Source organism: Peromyscus leucopus, chromosome 17, assembly GCF_004664715.2.
Source record: "Peromyscus leucopus breed LL Stock chromosome 17, UCI_PerLeu_2.1, whole genome shotgun sequence".
In the NCBI taxonomy this organism is placed as follows: Eukaryota; Metazoa; Chordata; class Mammalia; order Rodentia; family Cricetidae; genus Peromyscus; species Peromyscus leucopus.
This window is the reverse complement of record NC_051077.1, coordinates 34,885,831-34,907,395: the sequence shown is the minus strand read 5'-3', so window position 1 is coordinate 34,907,395 and position 21,565 is coordinate 34,885,831. Positions and strand designations below refer to the sequence as shown.

The following is a 21,565-nucleotide window of genomic DNA, read 5'->3' as shown; positions in this document are numbered from 1 at the left end:
ATCTACCACTCTCACCAATATTTCCAACGATTTTCTAATAAATTATCCAACATCTATATGTCTGCAAGTAATTTTCTAGAAAAAAAAATGTCTTTCATTACAGGACTACACAGATTATAAGTGACTTGGAACTAGTTATTTAAAAAACAAGTTCAGTAAGAAAGATGTTTCCAGATTCCTGCCTGGACTGAGTCTACCAGGTTGATCTCAGTCCTCGGGGGAGGCTTTGCCCTGGTGGAGGTGGGAATGGGGGGGGTGGCCTGGGGAAGGGGAGGGGGGCAGGAGGGGAGAGAACAAGTCAATCCGTGGCTGATATGTAGAACTGAATGTTATTGTAAAATAAAATAAAAGGAAAAAAAATTTTAAAAATTAAAAAAAGAAAGATGTTTCTGCTTATAAATGCATTTGTCTTGCAAGCCTGATGACCTGAGACACACCCCTGTACGCAAGGTGGAAGGAGTCAAAGGACTCTTGAACCTTAACCTCTGACCTTCACATGCACATACCCATATTGATTCCCGTACATGAATCACCAATATCACACACACACACACAGAGAAATTATTAAAAAAAAAACTTCGCATCAGTTTCAAAAATGCTAACAATATAGTTTATATTTTTTAAAAAATAATAGAACCTGTAAAATAACATTATAATTTTTTCTGCATAGTCTAAGTACTAATTATCACAAGAATATTCTTGAGAAAGCAAAGGAAAAATGGAGTGTCAATTTGAAAAATAACACATGGTATTTTTTAGTTTTATTGCTATATTTAGTGTAACAAGTAAATAGTATTTTCAGTTAGATTAAGGGGGAAAAAACTTTGCAGTAATAAATATGTTCCTGAGCAACAAATTGACAGAATAATCTTGTATGTCACTGCCTACACAATTTCAGCTAACTTCTTCTCATTTCTTCTATTATAATGATGAAAAACATCTTTAAAAGCCTACCTATCAAGCTCCTCATAAAGGGTTCATTACATATTTGGCACTCCAGTGTTCCCTTAGCAAGGGATTCTAAGAGGTACTCTAACCTGAGGGGAGACACCTGGTGGGTTTAATTAGATTGCATCTGGCAATAATTAGAAGCAGAAGATAAAAGTGGGAGCAGCTGCAGTCACCCAGGTAAGTTCCATTTTTGTATATGAGTCAGTCCAGAAAGAAAGTTTCCTGACCTTGAAAGGCAACAGAGACCCCATAGACAGGTTTTGAGTTCAGAGGGTAGTAGCAACGGAAAAAGGAATTAAGACCATCGAGCCATTTTTACCCCACTGGGTTTCTGCAATGTATGAAACCCATGGGAGGCAAGAGCTACCTTTTTGATAGGGTGCATATTGTCTTGGGTGCATATTGGCTTATTTAATGGGAGTTTGCATGCGGAAGTGAGCGATTCATATCAATGACTGTGTCTGAATTGCTCTTTTCAGCCCTGTCGATTTAAGTGTCCAGCCAAAGTACAAACCTAACAATTTCTAATTCACCTGGAAGTTCACTAATGTTAGGCATGATAAATATGTAATCACTGTGTTGTGGAGCAGTTGAGGTGGACACAGGACAGAATTACGTGCAAACAACTTTTAATGACATGGTCTATATGCTGTAAGTATTCTGTAAAGAATTATTAGAGCCAGCAGCAGCAGGGCTAAGTTCAGGACAGATGAAGTACAGAAATTTTAGTATGGATTTTGTTTCTTGAAAGGATAAATGTCCCTATATCATGAATAACTATAAAATGTCCCAAATGTCTTCTTGTCTCTTCTCTGCTAACTTTTAAATTGTATTCAGATGTACAATGGGTCAAATCAAATGAAGCCATTGGACCTTATTTATGTATGGGACATTAGTATCGATTTGTTTATAAGAAGGCATATGCTAGATTCTTTGAATGAGATATTTTGATGGAATGAAAGAGAAAGCATCAAAATCAGTAGCTCCCTTATCCATATCATCTGTCTGTCTGTTCCTGTCTCTGTCTCTAGCTCACAGTCACACATGCATATGCAATAGGAAGACTCTTGGTCATCTTGTTCTCATAAATCTTTCTAAAACTCACAGTATTTATATAATCATATTCTCATCACAATCAACAAGAAGCTACCCAAAAACTACTAGTATATGCATCATCAAAAAACCCTATCTAGTCAAACCATTACTAAAATTGCCCTCTTGTACATATTTCTTTAGGTCACGCCATGTCACTCAGATCACCTGTATTTTTTGCACTTGGTTTATTTCAGATCACTTGGGAAACAATTTAAAAAGAGAAATTATTCCCCTAATAGAAAACATGGTACAATACACAAAATCTTCTGCCATCCTATTTTAATGGGTATAGTCTCTGCTTGTGTCATCAATGTGGTATTCACTCGCCAAAAGTGGCTGTTGGGAACCTGAATTGCAGCTATTGTCAGTGAAAACTGAATTTGGAGGACTATCTAATTTGAAATGATTAGACATTAGGCAGCTACATGTGTCTAAAGCTATTCTAATGGCAAGGAATCGAAGATTCTAAGAGTCTGAGCCAGATGCCTTAGTAGCAGACTCAGAGGAGAAGCAGGACTACTCTCTGTTTCCTAGCTGTGTATCTTCTTTTGTGTTTGCATCCCCAGCTCCTTTGAAAACAGGAACAAGGCTGTATCATTTCCTTGTGCCTTTAATAAATGTTTTCTAAACCAAATTTAAGTAGGTAGATGTTTAAAAAGAGGGGGTGTGTATTAGGAGGAAAACATGCTGCCTGTATAATAAGGAGTGTAGAGAGAAGAAAATGAGGAAATGGAAGGGGTAATTCATGATAAAGATAAAGGTTCGCAAGGCCAGAGTGCTATTTTGAGTTGTTTCTTTATCACAAAGTAAGATAATCCACACTCAGCCCATGTCCTTGAAACAGAAGTAAGGCTGAGAATCTGCAGATGGGAGATCTGAGTTTTTGGATCAGTGTGGGACCCAGGGGCAAAGCTCAGATGGTCCTGGACAGCTCAGAGCATAGCCCTTCCCACCATTGCAACTCTTTTCATGGGCCCAGGGCAGAGTGCAGAAAAAGCAGAGGCACAGCCAGCACACTTCTACAAAGACTAAGATGCCATTTGATTGCTGGAAATTTAGCCCAGGACTAATCTAGGAAAGGATCAATCCATGAAGGGGTAATACAGTGAAGAAAAGAGTGTCATGCCTTGCATAATGAGGAGCTAGCAAGGGCTAATAGTAGTGATTTGCTACATTCTCAAGCTAGGGGCTCTGCTTTATGTTTTAAGAAAATTAATAATGAAAACAAAACCCAGCAGCTCTCATGCATCTATTATGGTCTGTCAATCATTGTGCTTAATGGGTTTTAAGAAGTATCTCCTGTCACAAAAATGCACACAACACAAGCATGCACATTAACACACCACACACACACATACACACACACACACACATACACACACACACACACACACACACACACACACACACACACACACACAAAGTGGGGAAGGGAAAGAGAGAGATTCACAGCAGGTTCTCCCATTTTCTTCTTGTGATAAATAAGAACAGGCTACTCCTGGGTTTGAAGTACCCTACTCTGCTCTAGAAATGAGCATCAGTATCCAAAACATATGTGGGCATGTTTATCATTCTCTTCTGCTTCTCAGAGGCATGGGATGCAACTCAGACTCCCAACGGGCAGAGCAAAGCCACAGTATTCATTTCATCTCATGTGACAACCTAAGCAGAATAATTTCCCAAACTATCATTTCTTCAAGAAGTATATTGGATGTGGGGACCTATACTTTTTTTGCCTTGATCCTGTCAATCCTCTATAGACATAGATTCATTACAAATCACATCTTTGGCATGTCCACAGAATCTTCTTGGAATATACTTGCATGCATAAAGGTAAGTTTGTCAAACAGCCTAAAAGAACTGTCATTATGCTGCAAAGTTTGTTGAAAGAAAAGTTTTGATCTTCTTCATTTCTAAATCTGGAAAGCACATCAAAAGAGAGATTGACTTACTGCATGAAAGATATTTGGATTAAAGCATGAATCAGGGCTGCCCTTCCTTCCCTGAGTGCTGCTGTGGGATGCACACACATCATCTCAGGAAAGGAGGGGCCCATGATCCTCTGGGTATAGCTGTCCTGCAATACAGAACCTGACTTTCAGCTGTCGGAGGAACTTATTACTCAATTAAACTGGGGCACCAAAATCCAGATTCTTTTCTTTCCTTTTTTTCCCACTCTTTATGGATAGCAAAGTTTTGTGGTAAAATAAAATGATTATTCCCTTAAGAATTAAAAACTTATTGTGATCATGTGCCCTTATTCTTCAATTGATTACTTTCTGAAATTGATGTTCAAATAGGCAGGTGACCAAACCAAGATGCAGATTAGTGGACTAGACATCCTGCAAAGTGGTTGTGTAATGATCTGTCAAAGAAACAAAGTCTCAAGGAGTATATCTAAGTTATTTCTAGAATATAAAACATTAAAATTAAAAGTGGAAAATAAATTTTAAATTACTTCAAATATCAAAGTGGAATGGATGCTTGGCTATAGCTTCTGAAACATTTAATTTGAAAGTGAATGTTGATATATCTTATAAACTGCAAACATATCTAAAATATGTTTAGTTTGTTTAGTAAAAAATATGCTTTATTTAGATATGTTAGTAATTTAGACTTCCTACTTTATTGCATTTTGCCAAAATCAGGGTGGAATCCAGGGCCTTCTGTCTGCCACACAAAAGCTCTACCAATGAGCTCCATTACAGACTTCATTTTTACTTTTTATTGAGTTAAGGCCTTGCTCCATTTTCCAGAATGACCCTGAAAGAACCTGGGGTGCTGCCAGGGGATGACTGCATTCCTCTGGCTTCTACTTTCCGAGCAGCAAGAATCAAGGGGCTGTTTCACTATGTCCATCTCATTTACACTTCTTGTTCCATTTTATGTCAGTTTTGAAGTTGTTCATGTAGTGTGTATCAATTTATTTCTGTTGAAAATGGATTTATGGGCTAAATGATAACTCTTTGACTTATTTCCTGATATTATTAGCATAATTCAAGTAATTTCCTCACCTACCTTCAGAGTTGAACATAAGAATATATGTTGTAAGCAATTGGATTATGTTACATAGCTGAGATCTTGTGCATCAACTTGATTTACTGCTCTGTAATTTTATTTTAGGCAGCATTGTGACCTCTCCAGATTACAGTCTAAACGTGTAATGTGCCTGGCTATGGAAGATATCACTAGTGAATCCTATAGGACATAAATAAACATGTTCCTTGTTCAAAGTAGACACATATTAGGACTTATTATTAAAATTATTTAATTGATTTAAAAACTTTAATTGTATGATAGTGTTTATATTTATAAGCACTTTCCTGTTTGATCTGTTCTTTCTAAGTCAGAGAGACCAATTCATTGAAAGCTCCAGAATTAGTAATGATGGATTGCAAAGACATAATAAAATCCAACAGTTAGGATGTTGAGAAATTGTCTTGAAAGATCCCATTGCTGGATCTTTTCTTTAAGTCAGAAATTCCAAAAGCATTATCCATGGGGTACTGAATGGATGTGATTCAGAGTTTTATTATAAGGAACCGAATTAAAAAAAAAATCTACCATGCATAGGGTGGGCAATTATCTGCTTGTTGGGGAAGAAACGTATGCCTGTCCTGTGAAAAGGGAAACCATGGAGCAGAGACAGTGAGGCTTTTGTGCTACTCTGTGAGGGAACAACTTAAGTCAAGATCAAGGTTTAAGACTGTGACCAAAGTCAAGAAGGAGTCTGAGTTACTTGCTTCCTTATATTGGCTCTCAGTTCTGACACAGAGGAAGGATTCGCTAGTGTCAGATATTTCAATACCCTCTGATAGTCTGCCAGAATAGCTCCACTTTTGAACTTAACTGAGCAAATGCCCCCAGGCATTTATTTGCAAGACACTGAATCCTATTAGACTGTGTTGTGTGTCTGTGTGCTGGGTAGTGAATCCAGAACATTGTACATTTTAAGCACACTCTCTACCACTGAGCAATATCAATAGACCTTCATATTTAAATTTTAAATTGCAATTTACCAAATCCAAGTTAAAATATAAAAAGTTGTTTGTATGTTATTCACTCTTCTTTTGACACATTAGGCTGTAACTCCATTGCTCGATTCAAGTGTGATATTAATTTGGAAGCGAATTGTGATTAAATACCACTTTACTTCCTATAGCAGAACATATGCTGTTGTAGATTAAAAAGTACAAACAGATTATTGATTTTAATGACATAGTCAATAAAAATTTTGTAGCAGCCAATATGTAAGATACAGAAGCATGCATTTCCTGCCCACAAGAAACTCACTCTCTGGTAAGGGAGAAAGATATATAAATGCAAGAACGTAATGCAAGCAATGTGAGTTATAACAGATTTAAGAGCCCGGTGCTAAGAGAATATAGAAAGGCAATTACCTTTGCCTGGAGAAGTAGATTAACTTCCCAGGGGAAGTGACTTTTACAATAAGGCTTGAAGGTATGATGTGATAATATCAGACTCAGCAAATTTTGAAATGTGATATTTGCAGTTAGTTGAGGTATGCATTCAGGAAGAGACAAGAGGAGATGAAGAGGAAGAAAGTTGGGCAGCAGATCTCTTGTATACATCAATCTCATACGTTCTGTTTTTAAAATGTGTATCACCAGGAACAACCCTCACTCTAGGTTTTGCAGGAATTACTTTGGGACTATAAAAGGAGGTTCAGGGTTTGTGAATAAACATATTTCAAAACACTTATGGCATACCTTAAAAAGCATTTCAGGCATGCATTGTAATAACAGAAGGAATAACACTAAAATGATGATATATGGGCTTGTGGAATGATTTAAATATGAAATTTAAAGTCATGAGAGGTCACAGAAAATAAGGTAGTATTTACATGAAAAGGAGATCCAGACATACTGAGTGAGGAAGCATCACCAATTTCTTTTGTTGTTGGATGTTTGAAGTTTTACCTTTTATAATTCATGACAACATCAGTTTGATCACAGGGATGGAAAGATGACTACTTTCAGTGGAGGCAGTAAATTGCCTTACATTAAATGTTGAAAAAAGGTATTCCAGAATTATGGCACCAGGATAAAAAAATTGACTTTGGGACTGCATGTGTGTGTCTCAATGTAAAATAAATACTTTATTTTTACACTCTATACTTTTAAGAAAATGGTGGGGTGTCCATGATGTCATTGCCATTTCAATGTTGACATGCAATTAGTAACATGAAGCATTAGGTTAATTATTTGTGGGAAAAAAACTGGACATGTACTAGAAACAGGAATAGCATCATATTTCTTTTTAGATATGACATAGCAGATGATATACAAACACATATACACACACACCATCCTGAAGAATTTTTAAATGTGTCTTAATACAATGGCAATTTTATATAGGAATATGACACAGTGACATTTTTTTTTATTAGGCCAAAACAGAGAGGTGGACCAGACATTAAAGAGTGTTAGCACTAAGAATGTTCAGGGAATAGGACCCATTTTCATGGCAATCTAATAAAACGAGCAGCCAAGATTATCTATGGACCTCAATAAAGGGCTTAGCAGGTAAAATCCTGTGCTGCTCTTACAGCAGGGGTTCAGTTTCTGTCTTTGCTAACTCATATTACAGAAGATCTGACAGGTCTTCTACTCACTGGTTTTTAATCAGAGGAATCTCTTCTTCTTTATAATTCCATAGAAATGCATTGGGAAGTTGTGAACTTATTTTTTGTAAGGATCAGAAGAACCCGGGTATCTCGACTACACAGATGTGAATTACATTTAGAGCATTTAGAGTGGAAACAATATGTGGAATAAAGTAGAATTCAGATAAAAGAAATGATTTCTAATATTCTGTGTTGCTTTTCTTTTTTTTTTTTTTTTTTTTTTCGAACAGGGTTTCTCTGTGTAGCTTTGCCTTTATGGACTCACTTGGTAGCCAGCTGGCTCAACTCACAGAGATCCGCCTGCCTCTGCCTTCCGAGTACTGGGATTAAAGGCGTGCGCCACCACCGCACGGCTCTGTGTTTCTTTTTTTATGGACAAAAGATGAGTGTCCATTGAATCCAAGCTTCTAGAAGCAAACAAAAAATTCCTGTGAAACAATTCTCTTTACAGACATTTAAAATATTTTTACTACTGTACATCCTGAAATTTAGTCTTATGTATTTTAGATGTAGTAGATTTAAGTAAATGTGAGGTAGTATTTTCAAAGACTATAATCTTGTGTTTGTTTATGAGGGAATTAGATTCAATTAATGAACAAGACATAGGAAACTGATGAATTTAAGATTTTCTTCAAAGTTATATGTACTCTAAATTTATCAGATGTAAACTTATGCAGCTCTACCTTGTGTACACAGGGAGATTAAAACCTGCATGGGTACTGCAGCTGCCTCACCTTGCTCACATTATCTCAATCATTACGTGGGCTGGTAATGCTTATTTAAATGTGAAAAGACTTAGAGAACAAGTTCAAACCCGAATATATTGAAAGTGGTAAATACAGAATTGTCAAGGTCACAAGAAGGTGCCTGAAGATCTAAACCCAGGTCTTAAGTTTCCAGTCTACTGTATTTTTCTTTACAAGCTATAAATACATTGTTCTTTTCTTACAAATATCAGATTCACTTCTCCAACTGATATATTCTTCTAAGTAAATGTTCCTAAATTAGAAATATAATTTATCATAGTTAAATAACCACTTGTCAGTTACTGCCCGTCACTCCATCTGCTAACATGTTTTTGAATCCTAATATTCTCTTCTATTGCATTAATTGTCTTGGTGCTTAGAGACACTTAGCTGTTATATTTATCTTCCCTTTCTCTCTCTCTTTCTTTTAGACATAATTATTGTTACTTCCTAGAACCCAGTAACTGTTGCAGCACCATAACAACAAAAATGAAGCCCTGTGTTCTCCCTTTCTGCTACCTGAGCATTAGGCTCATTTACTGAACCCCTATTCAATGGTCCACTTAACCCTATCTCCTTATTAGTGTAGATGTATGAGGTTAGAACCTTATCTAAGAAACAGATCCCAGTTTGGCAGACACTTAGCATGTTTGTGTTGCCCTTCAAATATTATGTGAATGAGAAATTGACCCAGAATTGTAGGTTATCAGAGGCATCACATAAAGTGTAAAGGAAAATCAAGATAGGTCACTTTTCAAGATTGTTTCATCATATAAACAAGCTGTGCATAATTGCATTGTTGCAGATGATAGTAAAATCTAGATTTCAAATTTATCACTTATAATATGTGCGGATTTTTCAAGGTTTCGGTGAATTTATGTGAAAACAAAGGTGTGATCCTAGCAGAAAAAATAATGTAACATTAGAGTGACCTTATTCTCTTATCAGGAGGATCTGAGTAATGGCCATTCATTGAATCTCTACCGAAAGGGATATTAAAATAAAAGCTAACATATTTGTCAGCAGTTGAAGGAACATTTACGTGGGGAGTGAGTTAATTCTTCTGTGAACAGCCGGGCACCCTCAATGATGCCATTTAGTGTTAGCAGCTGATAACTGTGAGTAGGAGTACTCTGTTAAGAATAAGTTTTTAGACGGGACTAAAATTCAAGGGAAGGATGCCTAGGTTATTTCTCACTGATTTTGTCTAACAGGTGCCCGGAACTCAAGGTATCCAGGTCTGAACTCTGACCCCAAACATATACTTGTCTTATGCAGCTTTCCCTATCATATGTTAGTTTGTCCTGTTGATTTTAATTGAATATAATATGCAGAATCCACTTATATCATAACACTTTTTGAAATTATCTGTCATCAGCTGTTAATGGACTCACACAATAATCTGTATGGTCTCCATTTTATGATTTTTTTTTCTCTTAAAGTTCATTTGTAACACACCAGCCAAACTGATCTTTATAGAATAACTAGGTTGTGGCAATAGCAGATCACGTGGTTTTTGTTTGCCAAACACCGTAGCTGAATACAATTTCTAATAGAATGTGAAGCAATGTCTTCCTGACAGCCAGGGAAACCTCCACAGTTTCCTAGGTCATCACTCTCTCAGCTTCTCCTGTTTTTCTCTAAATCCACGGGGTTTAAGTCCTCTGTGTTTGATTGAGAGCTGCTAAGAGAAAGGGCTCAGAGCTTTTTCAGTGATGCTGCCCCAAGAGTTTGCTTGCTCTCTAGAAGATGTCTCTGTGCCCAGATATATTAGCATACACTAACAACAATAAGTAATGAATTTTTTTAAAGAGCACCTATAATTAGAAGAGGAAGATAGGAGTGATGTGGGAGAGAAATTTTGAGGAAAGAAAATAGGGATGGGTTTTAACAAAACATTTTAAAATCATGCTTCATCATCAAACAAGAATATTAAAATAAATCTTTTCTATTAGCCATTCTCTCTATGTAGCAAAATTTTCTCTATATTCATTTGGTTAACTCTTCATTTCATCCCACTCATTAGCAAAATATATTTTTTTCTAAACAAAGTCTTTGGTGATATGAACTAAAGTTACAAAAATGCTACAATTCTTCCCCTGAAATGTTAAACTTTCTTTTTATTTTATTTTTGAGTTTTCAAGACAGGGTGGATGGCTCAGTGGTTAAGAGCACTGACTGCTCTTCTAGAGGATCTGGGTTCAATTTCCAGCACCCACATGGCAGCTCACAACTATCTGTAACTCCAGTTCCAGAGGATCCGACACCCTCATACAGACATGAATCCAGAAATATTAAACTTTTCATCATATTCTTTTTATTCCACTTATTACTTTCCAACATTCTATAAAATATGCTTAGGTACATATTTCATCCTCCTCTTGTGGACTGTGAACTATAGAAGGGTGTTATCAAATGTAAGTTTAAGGTTCTAAGACAGTTTCTGGCAAACCTTAGACATTCTTTTACTGCTTTGTTAATATGTTATGACTGGTAGAATTTTCTAATATACTCAATGAAGAAATTTCACTTTCAAAGAGTATTTCAGGTATTTCATCTGCTAGACATGGCTAAAACATCAACGTTAGTGTTATGAAAGGAACTTAATACAATTCATGGAAATATATTCAATGTACTGCAAGATTCAGCAAGTTAGTAAATAATGGGACTTCCTCCTATGTTTAGTCCTTTTTCTCATTTTTTAAATTGAGAAAGTAGCAAATATAATATGGAAGTGATTAATATAGAATAGTTCAATGCCCATCAACACCCATCAACATTTGACATATCATTCAGGGTTTTTTCTGTTTCTTCATTGAAATCCATCATCTTTCATTTATAATAATGAAGAGAGAAAAATATTAGAACTGCATGAAGTAGTACAGAGGTGAGTTACAATAGATATTTAATTCCAAACAGCTAGTCTTCATGAGATCTAAGACTTAATATGATATATGCTGGTGAGGGAAAGCCATAGTATGTGAGCTCATTGTAGCAATTCCATAAACCATCGGTCAGAGTTTGCCCAAATCTGATGGCTCACAAAGCACCTTTGTGCCTCCAAGTCAGTGTTTCAGGTCATTTAAAATATATTGAATTAAAGTGTGCAAAATATATCAAAATGAAAACATGCAACATCAACTGAAATTGTGTATAGTGATAACATCTTATCTCAGAAGCAGGGTCATGAACCTGTAAGCATTCACACATGGTCCCTGGTATTGTTACATTTTAGAAATAAATTCATGGCAAAGATTATTTTACACTACTTTAAAAAAAACTTATTTCTTTTCCTTTTGAGATTATGATATAATTACATCATTTTGCTTTCCCTTTCCTCCCACCAAAGCCTCCCGTATATCCTTCCTTGCTTTCTTTCATATTTATGGTGTGTGTGTGTCTGTGTGTGGTGTGTGTGTGTGTGTGTGTGTGTTTGTATTGAACATGTTCCACATGCCACATGTAGAGGCCAAGGGATTTGTGTGTATCAGCTCAGTCTTTCTTCCATGTGGGTTCTGGAAATCTAACTCTGATGATCAGGATTGACAGCAAGTGTCTTTACCTGTTCAGCCATCTCATGTTTTAGCACCAAGATTTATTGCTCTTTCCAAGTTTCATGAACCCACTAGAATGGAAATGTCATGTGGCATGAGACCTCAGAGAGCTATTCATGTCATTGGTCATACTTAATGAAATATATCATTATTTTTTCCTGTGAAGGATACTGACCCAATCAGAAATAAGAATGCTTTTAATGTATCTTTACCCAATAAAAACAAAATCTGCCAGATTGCTGATGAATGAGAGTTCAAATGTAACATAGCAGAAGTTTAAGTAATTCTAAAACATGTAGGTTTTTAAATAGTAGCCTTTATAAAAACTTAAGTGTGTAACAAATATATGCATCATTTTTCAATACATAGAGCATGTTAAAATGTTTTATTGAAAATCAAAAAATTTAAAATTAAATGTGCGACTAAACTATAGCACATTTTTCCAACATAATATTTTTGATTAGTTGGGAACTTCAAATAATGTACACAGATCACACTCACTTCTTAGTCCTCCCATGTCTTCCCCCTCCTTTCCACCCCCCCCCAATTTTTTAAAGATTAGTAGTATTCTGCTTATCAACACTGAACGTCCCATGCTTTGCACTATGACAGATGACACATACAGAAATGATTTAAAAATATATATGATGTGTAAAGGATTTTGCTTACATCATTTCTGTGAGTACATACAACTGTGCTGTCTTCTGTTAGTATTTTTTTCATTCTTATAGATTTTTCTGAAGTTCTTTAGCAATCAGTATTCCAGGAAAGTGTAATGAAGGAACTTTGCCCACAGTTCATTTAAAGAAACAGAGTGGCTCATGATGGAGAGGATTCCATTATAAGGAATAAATACATGAGTAAGTGTTGTGAATTTCTAAGTGACTATTCCTGGGGAGATGTGGGCAAACATATATTAACTGGTACTGTCAACAGACTGACATCAGACCCTGAAAGTAGTTATTTCCTAATCTAGCTCACAATCTGTCTTGGTGACCCAGAAAATTTATTAGGGTTATTCAGAGGACTTTAAGTGAGGGGTTATGTCTAGGAGCACAGCAGACCCTTGGGCAGCAACATTATTTTAAAATTCCACTGAAGCTCCCTATCAAATATTCAACTCATTTCACTGAAGATTTTACTCTCCACAGCAATTGTTTTCAGCTTATATAACCACAGGAGTGGTTTACTGTGCCTAAATTGTCATTTAGTGAATGCCCTCAACCTTGTAGATTGTTGTGTTATGAGTATTATGAAGGACATGTGTTACTTTGGAGAAAAGTGTAAAACAACCTCAATGCATGCTAACACATCTGCCAATATATTGCTGTATTATCAAAAGGAGCCAAAATGAATTCTCTGTGATTTGGAAATAAGCTAGAAATGGCCATTAACCTTCTCTGGCAGTTCTAGTATCTGCTACACTGTGGCCTGTAATGTTTTGCAACTCTAAAGAATTATAAAGAATCTGTATATTTTTATGGAGTGGAGTTACAAATAACATATTTCATTTTCAGTCCAGGAAACTCATTCTGACAGTACCAATAAGTATCTACCTCCTAAGTGCTCTTTGTAATAATTTCAATACTCTGCAGATTTCATTGATCATTTAATTACATGACAATTTTATAATTTTTTCTATAATATTTATATGACAGTTGTAATGTCATTTGTAAAAAATAATTAAATAGGTTTTGCCATAAAATATTCCTCTTGGAGCATTATTTTAAAATATAATATCTTACTGGGTTTTACATTCACAAACGAAGGGAAAAACAGTCACTAATACATTTTGAGTAGTTACTCCAAACTAATTTTGCTATAGGTGAGATTTAGCACACTGGTAAGTAGAAAATTTCAAGATACTTTCAACATTACAAAAAACATTAAATACATATGCTTCATTGTACTGTAAGTGCTGTAAACATCTTAAATTGTACAAATATTTCACTCCCAAAATGACTTTCTAAACATGAATGAAAGCTTTCCATAGTAAGGCAATGCATGGTGTCATTATACAATTTAATGTGTTCAGAAAATACTTTTAAAATAACATTTATGTCCTTTTAATTTTAAAATATTATTTCTACATCACACATTATGAAACATTTTAGATAACATGTCTAGATACAAAGAAAAAATTTTCCCTAATGGTCCTTACCTTCCCACACCTGTTACCAGTCTGAGAAATCATTCTTGAGCCTTGTTCTTTGCTAAACTTTGAATTACACTTAGCCTCAATTTTCAGTGCATATAATAGGTTTGTAACATATTTTAGTAAGTTTGCTTAAATGGCTGCCATTCATTTTTATCGTATTATAAATGTGTTTATGTCCTCACTTTTCGGCACATAATGTGTGCCTATTTGTATGGAGGGCAGAAGTTATGCCGGGTGTCTTCATGGACTGGATAAGACTTCATCTTTTATTTGGCAAAAGGGTTTCTCACCTGAACCCTTCACTTGTTGATTTGCTATTCTATATATCCCACTTCCTCTGGGAATTTGTTTTCTCTTCTGATAAGCGCTGGAGCTATCGTATATCCACCGAACCCACATAGTACTTACATTCTTCAGCCATGCACTTGTAGGATTTTTTCCTCCAAGGCACCTTCCTACCTATAACAATAATTTTCCTTCACAAAATAAAAGAGATCTAAAATGTTTTGATACTAGGTTCACACTGTACAGTGCATAAGTATTTTCATTGAAAAATATAGGAGAAATGAGGCAAGAAGAATAAAGTCTGTGATGACTACTAATAGTTCATTGATATATTGAAACTCTGAAGTTATACATAGTTTGATTACAACTTTAGCACTGCCAGAGCCTTGCATGCTGGCCCTCATGAGAAACAAAACAGGTCAAGAGTTGTGTAGAGTACTTGGTCCTAGAGACACCAATAGGGTGATATTTCTAAGGAATTAATATCTCATCTTACTTTATTAATTTTACAAAAGCAAATACTTTCAGGAAATAGAGGGATTATATGATGAAAGTTTGGAGGGAACAGAGACTATGTGTTCAATATGACCTTTGTTGTAAAAACCCTGTAGTTAGAAGAGGACAAAAAGATGTTATGAGAAGTATCTAAGAATCGCTATAGATACTGTGAGATCTAAGATGGCACTGAAGAGTTCTTAGAAATTAATACAGTTAAAAAGTAAATATATATATATATATGTGTGTGTGCATATATATATATATATATTCATTCATTCATTCATAGAATACCTTCATTGAGAGTCAAGTATTATAGGCAAAGCCCTTTATCAGACCTTGTCAAAAATAATGAATAGAACAGTTCAGCTCTTTCCACAGTAAGTTTCTGCTTAGAGGATTCATTATTATTATAAGCCTTTATAAAGCTCTTGCCATATGCCATTCCCTCTGCAAAGTACCATTTATTTATCACATTTAATTTTGTAGATAAGAATACTGAAGACTTATAGAGGTTAAGTAACTTGAACAAGCTGTAATAGTCTGTGAGTGCTAAATCCATCTTACTCCATTCCTAACCATTTATATATACTCTGCCATATACCCACCTAATGAGAAAAATTCTTTGTGTCTATGTATATTTATGGGTATGCGTGTGTATGCAACACTGTAAAACACAGCAAAACATTGTAATTTGGAAACATATACAAAACATTTCCTGGAAATTCTCATAGGGAAATTTATGATTTTGAAATTCTCAAATATTACTTGGTACTTAAGGTTCCATTACAACCTTAATAATGTATAGGGGCTTATTCTGAGTCAGGGAAGATGATAGTTCAGGAAGAAACAATATTAGCTAAAACAACACATTTGTGAAATATCACATACCTCAAGGTGATTGGCTTATATGAAGGAAGAATATAAGATAAGTTGATGCCTGAAATGGGAAGTCCTGAACAGATGCTTATGAAGAGAAAGACAGAAATGGAGAAAATATGGAAGTATTACAGGAGGAAATGAAGTTGTAAAGCCAAACCATTTAAAGAGAAGCCATCAAATCATAGTTTAGAAGTAAAGGTAAATGACAGTGTCAAACATACCTGAGATTTCCAGGTTGGAGGCACAGAAAAAGAGATGCACATAGAAGGGTAGAGAAGACAACAAGGTGGGGTTCCTCTTCATGTCTTCAGATTTGTCCTGTGCCACACTTGAATTTCATCCACTATGACTCTAAATTCTAAGTTGTCTAAAAATGGGACTGTATCCTACTCATTCTTGCCCTTTCTTGGAAAGCTTGGTATCTTGATCATAGTCAAAGCATAAATGAAGGACTACAAAGCCAGATTGAGCCCAAGGACTTACGCTGCTGTTAAGACAACTGTGTAATTATATGACTGAAAGTTGAAAGTCAGAACATGACTCCTAGAAAAAGCTAGAAGTACACACACACACACACACACACACACACACACACACACACATATGAGTCAATGAAAGAGATATTCTAAAAGTCATGCATGGGTGATAAAGAGAAAGAAAATGAATAAAGACGAAAATAGAAATGTGGAACATCCCTATAGACTACCATGTGAAATCAAGGTGAAGAGGGATAGAAACATCATGGAAGACTTCAATAAAATTATTCAGAAGAGAGGAAGCGTGATGTAGTCTCATCAGAATCATTGCTGGAAATTTAAAATACTGTATAGATGCTACCATAAAAATGATCATTAAAAGCCAGAGGGTGGTGGCGCACACCTTTAATCCCAGAACTCAGGAGGCAGAGGCAGGTGGATCTCTGTGAATTCGGAAAAAAAAGTGATCATTAAAATGTATTCCATTTGGTGACCCACAAATTAATTCCTTGCTGTCAATGTAAAAGTATTCAAAAACCAAGTGCAAAGGGTTAATAACTAAGTGGGTGTCATTAAAGAAGCAGACTTGATCGTATTTTCAATGACAAAAATCAGGCAATGTTAGAATGGTGGGACCATGTGTAGGGTGGGTATAAAGATGAAAAATTACAGGGTTCAATGGTAGGTTGATTTTCACCTTATTCATTTGGTGAGAGAGACTGTTTCATCTCATTGATTTTTCCATGCTAAACAAGTCATGTTCGCTTGTTCATTAGAGATTGCTTCATTTCTTTTCAATTCATTTTTTCCCATCAGTTTGGCACTTCTATGTGTTAGAGCTCTGCTTCATAGAGAGTATAATTCCTAACTATTGATGGATGTGACATCCGCACTCTGAAATATGAAAGTGCACAAAATGCAGCATCATCACAAGGAAAACAGATGCAAATTTACTGGAGCAGACTGAATGCTTGTTGAGTTTCACTATATTTATCAAAGCCCTTATAGAATAGTTCTTATGTCAAGATATATAATTACAATAAATATTAAGGAAATAAAGATCTATACAAGCATTTATTTGAATACAATAAAAGAATAAGTACAGATCCCTTAGCTGACTCTTAACAAATTTTATTAGGCTTGTATATTCTATTTTATTATAAAGCCGTAAAGTAACTCAAGAAAAATTAAGTGAACTAATTCTGCACTATTTACTAAAAGAAACTTCTGTTGAATTCATTGCAAGTTTTGCCTGAGTGAATGCTAAATGCTCAGTCCTTTCTCTCCCCCTACACAGTATTCTGTATGTAGCACAAAAAGCAGTTTTTCAGTATTTAAGTGCTAGTGGATTTCTGCATGAAAAGTCACCTCTTTCATACCACAGTGTTATATGCCCCACTGCTATGTAACTTATGGAGTGAATTATGGCTCCAACCTACCGCTATTAACTTCACTTGAGAGATCAGCAAGTTATGATCAACCGGTTTCTTTATTATTATTATCCATAGAATTGTAGTTGGAATGTGATTCTGGCAGCAATGTGCCATCAGAGACAAGTCAGTACATCAAATGTGCTCCTGGGGCAGGAATAAACTCCTTTCTAAAATCTAAGGGAAACATTTTGTCTCCTGACTTAAATAGATGATTGGGAGACTGTAAAGAAAGCATTTTGTCAATGCTTGGGCCACAACCAAATAACTGGCATCCATAGAATTAACAAATAAACACAAACTGGGAATAAAACCCTAACAGGAAACTTTTAGCAATCAATATAATAAAATGAACTAAAATGATCAGTTTTGCCAATTTTAGGCATTAATTTTTTTTAAATCTTTAGAACTTAAGGAGATCACATTCTATTATGCTGTTCAAATCATCTGATTTGTTTAACTGGATGTATGCTAAAAGTAATTCATTATAATTTTTATGAGAAACACCTTGCATAAATAATTTACTGCCTTTATCATTGGTACTTATTCCAGGAATAGTAGTAAGGACAAAATACAGATGAAAAAATGTACTGTTCATTATTTCTGGATCAAGGATGTAAGCCATATTTCTAGGAAGGTAGATATCTGTGCCTCATATATGAAGTATGTAATGTTATCCCCTTTAAATATTTATTATAGTGAAAAATAAGAGTTCATTTGCTGAATGTATTTATTCATCTACATATAATATCTGAATTTGTGGACAAAAAAATTCAGAAAGTAATTTCACTAGTTCTTAGGAGACAATGTTAACTATAAATATGTTCTTACTCTCAGGGGCAACTGATACTGTATTTCTGAAGTTCAGTATGAGATTTTGCCCCATACACCAAACAATGTTTCAGTGAATACCTCTAATGTCCTCTAATTTAACTTAATTCTTCTGTTACTTATAATGAGCATTATATATCAAAAGTTAAAATCCCAGTTACCAAGTATTCATCATTGCAGATGCCCATCAAACCACAAAGTTGTGATTTTTGCTCCTTGACCAACATGCTGTAAATTGAGATCCCATATGACGTCTTGGGAGTTTGATTAATCTTTCAGAGTAGCCATTCATAGCAACTAGAGAAAAATGAATGTGTTTGCCTATTACAAAAGATGTGAGAGGATAAGGGTGGATAGAATCATAGTTAAGGCAGAAGCAAAGGCTGAAAATTCCACACAAAATTCCTCCCCTAACCAAGAAGCTATCCACATTCCATATCTGTTAGGAAAGGGGAAAGCAGATTTCTCCAACAGAGTGTCACTGGGTATATCCTCTACACTCCAGGGCAGACAGACACAGTGCTTAGCAATGTCCAGGGGTAGTTGGACAACACTGGCCTTTCTTGACAAACTACTCTGTAGAGCCCCATGAGTGAAGAAGGAAATCAGCTTACATAAGGAGTCTTTCGCTGTTTCTACAAAAGTTTCAATGCAAAGCAGGGTTGACCAACTCAACCTTCAAGCCCTCTTTACCTTGTCCTGAGTGGGAGGGTTGATACAAGCCTTGTGATTCTTTATGAGACTCGTGAAACTTTATAAAGGCACCTGACCATCAGTTATTTCATTTGCAAATAAAAGATAATTTTATCTCCACTCTCTGTACGTGAGTATCTTACCTGTATTATGCCAACTTGCCAATGGTTTGATGCTATCAGTTGGGCTATCAAGTACATTGGTAGGAATGATGACTCTCTCTAATTGCTCTTCCCATTTCACAGGAAAATTTTGTTCTTCTTTACTCCTCTGTCTCAATCAGACAGTCCAGGAAGACTTGGTTGAAATTTCCTGTTAGAAAGAAAAGAAATTCCAGCAGTGTCACTGGAGTGGAGTACAATCCCATTATATTTTGTGGCCTGTGACATCGTTTCTATTTGTTTACTTGTTTTGTTTAGGAAAAGGTCTCACCCTGAAGAACCAAATGGTCTGGGATTCACTATGTAGATCACACTGGCCTCAAACACATATAATGCTGCCTACTTGTGTCTCTCAAGTGCTGAGATTAAAGGCATGTGCCACCATTCTGGTGCCTGGTGTGATTTTTCAATCTTTAGAATATAGAGATTATATTTTTCCTACCGTTAATGTTAAAACATGAATTCTCCATTTTTATAAAACTAGAGAAGGGGCTTGGCTTCACTTCACCCTTTACGCATTCCATGGAGAATATATATGACCACATATTCCTTGAGTATGTTTTGCAGCCTCAACACTTAAACACAGTACTCACCCTGTGAAAGCTTGATTTGCTTCCCTCTGGCTGACAGTCATGTCTTTGGGAATCTCCTTTTTGTCCTCACTTCATGTTTTAGTCACTATTGACTAAAGAATCACAGTGATTCAGTTCTTACAACACAGAGGATTCTTACTAGCATTGATTCCATTCTCTCATAAGGAATCATAGTCTAAGAGTCACATGCTTGTGAAGTGCTATGGTTTGAGCAGCTGGAGAGACAAAAGCCAAGACCTACAGAACCACGGAGTCCTAACAAGGCTTGTAGGGGAGGGTCTCCTAAGCTCTTAAATGCTGAACAGAAATTGACAAAGGTCAGAGACATGGAGCAAAGAGGAAGATACAATACAGATAAAAAATGACCAAAAAGGAGGAAATTTAGGCCTGTTGAGAAAGCAGGAACAACACTATTAGGGATGAGACTGATACATCTGCAGAAGAGAGATGTACATAGGTAGCCTCCAACTCTTAAATACAGTATTAGTCCTGTGGAAGCTTGCCGTGTCTCCCTCTGGCTAATAGTCACGTTATACACACTTTGAGATTCGTTTTCATTGAGTAATTAGAGAAGCATTTGCCATTCATAGGCCCTCAACTTTGATCCTCATTCTGAAGACCATCAGTGGAGCTCTGTGAACGAAGTTTGCACTTCTGGAAGAATGATAAGGGACACAAGGTTACTGCTCTGAATACATACAATGCTGGTGACCAGAAAAGAAGCCACAAAAAGAATCTGACTAAATTCTACTCTGAGGTCATTTTTTTTTTCCTTTGTAATATGGAAATATTCAACCATTTAGCTAAAACAGAAAGATCTCAAGGGAATACTGTGAGGCAGGGAGGAGTTTTCTAAATCACGTAGATTTGAGGTATCATTCTGTAATTCATCCTATATATCAATCAGCTTTCTGTTTTCTCACTTTTATAGTATATAATGTTTACCTTAATTTACTTTTCCTATTTTATTTACCTTACTTATATTTACTGCAGTATGTGGTATATGCATCTGTAATCCTCTTTAATTCCTTTTGTTAAAAAACATTCAGAGAAAATACTCCTTACATCAACACAAAGCATGAGAGCACAATCTCACCATAATTAACTTTAGGCATTTGAATCAAAAATAATTCACAGAAGCTAAAAATCTTTATTTCTTGTCCAGAATATAATAGAAGTTAAGAATGGAAACTGTAAGTAATTCCAAACTTTTAAAAATTTATTTTGATCATAAGGGGTGTTCTATTGAAACAGTTCATTCACAGAATAATTGCTCCTTTAAATTTTAAATGCCTTCCCCCAAACATTGATGGAGATTTGTTTGAGCAAGTAAATTTAGGAATACAAAGTTATCACCATTGTTACTCTTTTCTGATTCCTAAAATTTCCATCAAACTACAACTTGTTTTTTTGCATTTGATTTTCAAAATAATGCAAAACTCGTTGAAAATCAAGTCCCATCTGCCCCTGGAAGATAAAAGCCGAGCTGTAATTCTTTGCCAATTCTTTTCTCCATTTTATGCTAATTATGCACTTTCCACGCTGCTATTGACATGGCTCTGATTAAC

General features: G+C 35.6%; 1 long non-coding RNA gene across 1 annotated transcript in view; it reads left to right on the top strand.

Moving 5' to 3' along the window:
- Positions 1 to 21,565, top strand: part of LOC114699819 — a 1,576,032-nt gene that overhangs the window by 507,352 nt on the left and 1,047,115 nt on the right. The gene's annotated exons all lie outside the window — the stretch shown is intronic.